Source organism: Porites lutea, chromosome 6 (assembly GCF_958299795.1).
Source record: "Porites lutea chromosome 6, jaPorLute2.1, whole genome shotgun sequence".
Classification (NCBI taxonomy): domain Eukaryota; kingdom Metazoa; phylum Cnidaria; class Anthozoa; order Scleractinia; family Poritidae; genus Porites; species Porites lutea.
The window spans coordinates 34,442,613-34,448,612 of record NC_133206.1 but is presented as its reverse complement, the minus strand read 5'-3'; positions in this window follow the sequence as shown (position 1 = coordinate 34,448,612).

The following is a 6,000-nucleotide window of genomic DNA, read 5'->3' as shown; positions in this document are numbered from 1 at the left end:
AAACATTTCAAGGGCATATAAATAAACTTAGTCATTGGCTTCGTAAAGTGTTCGAAATATCGTCGTATTGACTGCTATTCAGTCGGTTCAAGAGCCATAATGTCGGTCGGTTTCATTATTGGAAGGAGAGCCGAGTGATTATTCGCAGAGGGAAGGTGCAGAAGGTTTTCAGTTTAATCACTGAATGTTTCCCAGAAAATCAAGGAGTGATTGAGTAAAATAGATCGCTTTGAACTCGCGTCGAGTGTATAACGGGGTAGTTAAGGAAATACAGCAAGGATGAACTTGAAGTTTCCTAGATGGTAATTCTTTAGTCGATTTTTTCATTAACGTACTAACTACAGAACTATTTCTTACCTTAACAATGCAAACAGGTCTATTCGGGATGTTCTCTCTTTCCTTACCAGGCAGTCAAAAATTAGAAATCCTTACCCTAGGCAGACTGGCACCTTTACTATATGCACACCTCTCTATTATAGTCAGTTCAGTTGCTAGACTTCATACAATCTCTGCGTCTATGATACGGACAGTTCTTTTGGTCCTTCGCCCAATGCCCGCCTTTATATAGCATGGACACTTACAACTCGGACACTCGGGTCTCGGCCCCTTAGCTTTGATGTCCCCGTGATGCCCTTATTTGGTGTTTTGTCTTTCCCGTTCCACGGCAGTGCTTGCGTACATAAGAGAGTCCTTATTATTTTGCACACAAGTGAAATCCTCTGAACTTTCCCAGATCGTGAGAGAGTTTCATGAGCTCTTAGACAAATTAATCTTTTTCGTTTTCACTCACTATTTCAGTCGATTTAACCAGGAAGCAAACTATGTTCCATTAGGAGACACAGGGGGAGTACCACAGGGGGAGGCCCCTCCCCCGTCCACATTTCCAGCTTTCTGTGGCTGTCCAAGCCACAGAATCCATCGAGTTCCCATCCCAGCAAGCGTGTTTCCAAACAACGCCATTACAAATAGCGATACTGAGGACGAGACGAGCTTACGCCCTCGTTTATCGCCGCTCGAGTCCTGGGTTACTTATGGAGTAACTTTGAAAAGAAAAATAAGAGACTTCTCGGATTCTATAAAAAAACATAACCATTAACCACCGAGTAGTAAATGGATAGAAGAGAAAGAGGGAGAGATAATTCATCTTAATGGTGATGTTTACTGCATAAACAGGATACAGCGATTTTGAAAAAAGTTAAACAGTGTGATAACTACCCTCTAAAGGTCTGCTTTCCACAAGAAGATCGATTTAACCTTCAAACTAAGACACAAAGGCTGTCACAGGCCCAAGATAAATACCGGACGTTTTAACAATACGTTTGTGAATAGATCAGTTTTTAATTTAAATACGACCTTTTATGATGATTCTATGTATAGAGATATGTATATTTTTACAATAACTGAGCGAATCCTCGCGCGCTGATTGGTCGAGAGCTATGGTCTATGAAAGTATGGACCATGGAAATGACGTAACATTTTCCGAGAAACTTCACAGGAAACTAAAAATAAATGTTATAGTAAAAAACAAATCGATCACAATTTTCCACGGTCTACACTCTTATAGACCATAGAAATGACCCCATAAAATGTTCAAAAACTTTGCAGTGAAACCACTCGCCTGTTGCTCGTGGTTCCACTTGAGTTTAGAACATTTTATGACGTCATTTCTATGGTCTATAAGAGTGTAGACCATGGGAAATTGTGGTCGATTTGTTAAATATTTTAACATTTTAAATCTTTTTATAATTCTTTACTCTGTTGTATTCATCTGAACTTTTCAATCCTTTTTCCTGTAACATTGGATATGCATTTTTTAAATCTGATGAACAATAAAGACCGTTATTATTATTATTATTATTATTATTATTATTATTATTATTTACAGTTATTGGATGAGGCTGATTATCATCTGAAGAATTATGGAGATCGAGGAGGGTGTTATCTGGCCGAGGTGGATAGCACCCTCTGAGAAAACCCTCCGCTTAAACATGCTTACCTCCATCGATGTTAAGTTCATCTTCGATAGTGCATCTTTATCAGCAAGCATTGGTGGAGAGACCAAGAGCATTAGAATTTGCTCAGATTGTGGTGCATGTGATCGAACCTTTGACTCTTCACAGTCTTCCTTTGTTTTCAAAATCAAAATAGTCAGAGAAAAACATAACTAAGCGCTCGCTCGCGCGCGCGAAAAATGTACAGTGCTGTAGACTAGGAGCTTTAGTTACTTCCAAGATTATGTTATTAAACAAGTGATTAGTTGTTGTCTAGCAATGCCCCTAAAATACAGCAATGAAACTCTTTAAAGTGATTGGTGAGTGGTTTTAAATTCAGCTCATTGCTTTAACCTTGCTACCCGGCTGCGGGCGATAATGAATTCAAAACACGTCCATCCCTCTCCTTTATCGTTAGGCCGGGACCTTAAGATCCGATCGTAAGTGACGACGGCGGCGAAAGCGTCGCTTAAAAAGTGAATTTGCGTTCTTTCAGCCATTTTTCGCGAATTTTCCAACTCACTCACGTTGTTAAGTGTAGGCGAACTCTCGTGGAATTGAATTCCCGAGGAAAATATCCAAGTTCAGAATGAGAAAGAAAATTTCGTAGTCGCTTGCAGTTTCTGCCCTCCATAGAACGTGAAATTGGGCATTTTTACCTCGTAGTCGTGTAGTGAGGGTATAAAAAACGTAAAAAAGCTTATGCAAGTGCAGAGTAGTTGTTGGAACTTATAAAAGTTAATCAAGTGCGTTCCCAATGCCGTCGCCGTCGTCGGATCTTAAGGTATCTAACTTTAGCGTTTTAGCGTATTTGTAAAAGAGCAGCAGCCAACTCAAAAGCTTAACCACTTTGACTGTTGCACACTGATTTAAAAATTGTACATTTTAGTTATATGATCTCTACCATTTTGCTCCCTCAGTTTCTTGTATTATCCCTTTTTTTGTTCCTGAAAAGTGTGAATGAAGGGGAATAAAAGATGATAATGATAAAAGATGATGATGATAATCCAAACTTGACCTGAAATCCAATAGATTGATCGGAAATTACAGTTTATTACTCTGTTTTCTTATATATCTTTGTTTTGCTTTATTCCAGCTGACTAGGAGGAGGTTACCGGGTATTAAACAATCCGACTGGGTGCCAAACACTGAAGTATACTCTCGCACCAAGACAACGCCTCTCTTCATGATCAGCTTTAGCTTAACTATTCTCAGGTCATAAATTGGATCTACCCAGGAGCTGATCTACCAGATGACGAACTTGTATACGTCCAAACACGAAAAAAGGCAGCCCGAAAAGCCAAGAATTCCTCTCCACAAAACTGACACGCAACGACTACTAGGAGACAATGATCGAACTCGACTGGATAGTCGCGTGGAACTCTGAATATGACGCGCGGATGCAACCGAAAATTTCCGACCAAATAGATTTTTTTGTCGAATACTTACCGAGTTCTGAAAGCGCGCCATGTTGTGACGTTATAAGGTTGTCACATTTGATAACCTAGAGGTTCTACAGATGAATAACAGCCATGGCCTTGGACCAAGTGAAGCGGAGTAAGACTATGGTCGCCTGCTCTTCAGTAGAAAGGTGATGATGGTGATGATGATGATGATGAAGTGTGCAGTTTGGTGAGTAGCGATTATCGTATGTATCGTTAATTACCATGCATACCTCTTTTACCTACAATAGTTTCCCTAACTATGCACGACCCTTTAAGCTTTAATACTGTAATTAGTCTTGATGTTTTATCCTAAAAACGGTTTTTTAAGATGAGATGCAGTCCAGACAAAGTTCGGTAACAAATACTTCGTTTTCTACGCCTAAGTTAGCTCCGAGTCATGCAAACTACTGTGACAACTACATGTATTCACGATTTTTAAATAGCATTTTAAAAAATGCTAGTTACTGCGAGTGAAATTTAACATTAAGTAATAAACGATACAAATAACGCTTTAGCTTAGCCGGAAGTAGATATATCACTTGAACATGAAGTGTAGAAACTGTCATAGTAGAGAAGTATTTTTTTTCCGTACTTAATTTACGTATTTGTGCTGTTTCGTCATTTTCTCACGAGAAACAGCTTCTTAATTAAGGCTTCCAAGTAAATAATCCGATGAGGATTCAATTTAAACAGTACTTCATCTTTATCCCCCCAAAGTGTCTGTTTAAACCGCTTTTTAAATTATGGTGTTCGAAAAGTGTAGCGAGAGGTTTGGAGCGCAGAATCACTTTCTGTTCGGAGACGTCTCTAACCAAATGGAAAAAAATAATTCATACCTCATATTCTCTGACGTGAGTTCGTTAAATGTACGGCTAAACATGGTATGTGCGCCTTGCATGCTATAAAGTACCCTGTCGCCGGCAATATGACTTCCTATGACTTCCGCGTTTGATATTGGATAACTATAAATTAGCCGGTGTTCCTCTCGACAAGAGGCAAATTAATTTGCTATAGAAACCATTTTTTGATGGACAACATCACATAACAGTAAATAGTGCCAACTGCGTAATTTTCATGAATGTTTCTAGTTTAAACTTCCCGTGTACATGTATATGTGAACGTAAATCACCTTTTTCCTCTTCTCCGTACGTCAGTAGAATCAATTTTCACCCGACCTTCTGATATAACAATATGCACTGTTAATGTACAGTGTGTAAGAGAATCTTTCCTCGCGTCATTATATAAATTTTCCCTCGCCATAACCATACGATTTAATTTAAGCACAAAAGCTGTGGCCCTGTATAAAAACTAAACTCAAAATTTAAAGAAAACAGTAAGTGGAACAAGTTGGGAATTTTCAACTCTTTGTACGAAATATCCAAGAAAGTGTCAGCCATTGGCGAGGTAGATTTCTAATGTCACAACACTGATAGACTGACATTTCCTCAGAATTTAATTGTAAAAAAGAACGAAACAGTATATTCTTATTTACTATGGATTCCACGAATAACCGGAACGTCCATTGCGTTTTCCTTTTAACACTGAAAAGGTACACGCCATAGAGCGGAGAAGTGTGACATCACGTTACCATGGGAACAAAATTTAAGAAACAAGAAGCTTTAGCAACGACGACGGCGACAGCAACGGTAACGACAACGCCATAAAAAGTAATAACTTTGCACGTGCATCACACTTATTTGTACATTTCTTGGCTGTCGTTGCCGGAGTGAGACATGAAACTTCCTAATTTCAGGAACCCATTTCATGGAGTAGGTGAACAGAAAATGTCCTTTCGGATTCAACCCCAGAAAATTTCGCCAACATTTGGCAAATTAAATGAAATTGAATAAGATCGACTGAAGTTTAAAACTATGTGAATTCACTTTTTAAGTGACATTTTGGGTTTGTTTCATCCAGAAATTTTGCTACCATGGCAACGTGACGTAAGGACTTCTCCTCTCTATTTTGATAGAAAATCGTTGAAGGATTGAGCCTAAGAGTGACGTATTACATTTGTGTTTTACTACAACGAGGCCTGTGCTGAAGTGTACCCTTAGCCTGCGTGGCCTACCTTTGCGATTTGGGTTAGGGTTAGGGTTAGGGTTACAGGGAATGCCCATATCACTACTGTTTTGGGAATGGGGATGCCCAAAACGCGGGGATGCCCATATCACTGTAACAGCACAATAAAAGTGGGGCGGGGTAGGGAGGGGAAATAGGGAGAAAAGCGAGAAAGGGACAAGATAGAAGGCCTTTTCTTTTTTACCAAATCCCCCCTCCCATATCCCTGCTATTTCCCACCCTCCCCCTTCCCTTTCGACGTCTGTCACTCAGGCTTAATTATACCAACTTTTACCAGGACGTCAAAAAAACGCATGAAAGTAGATTTTTGTTACAAACTGACCTCGTTGCCATATTGACTTTGGTTCTTTTGGTTCGGCAAACTCTACGTGCTATGCATGGGCTTCTAGAGAATTTACATACATTCATACACTTATATACTAACGTGACTGTGAAAATTCATTTTTCGAATATTCCGGATGTGTTCTTTGGGTTCAGAATCC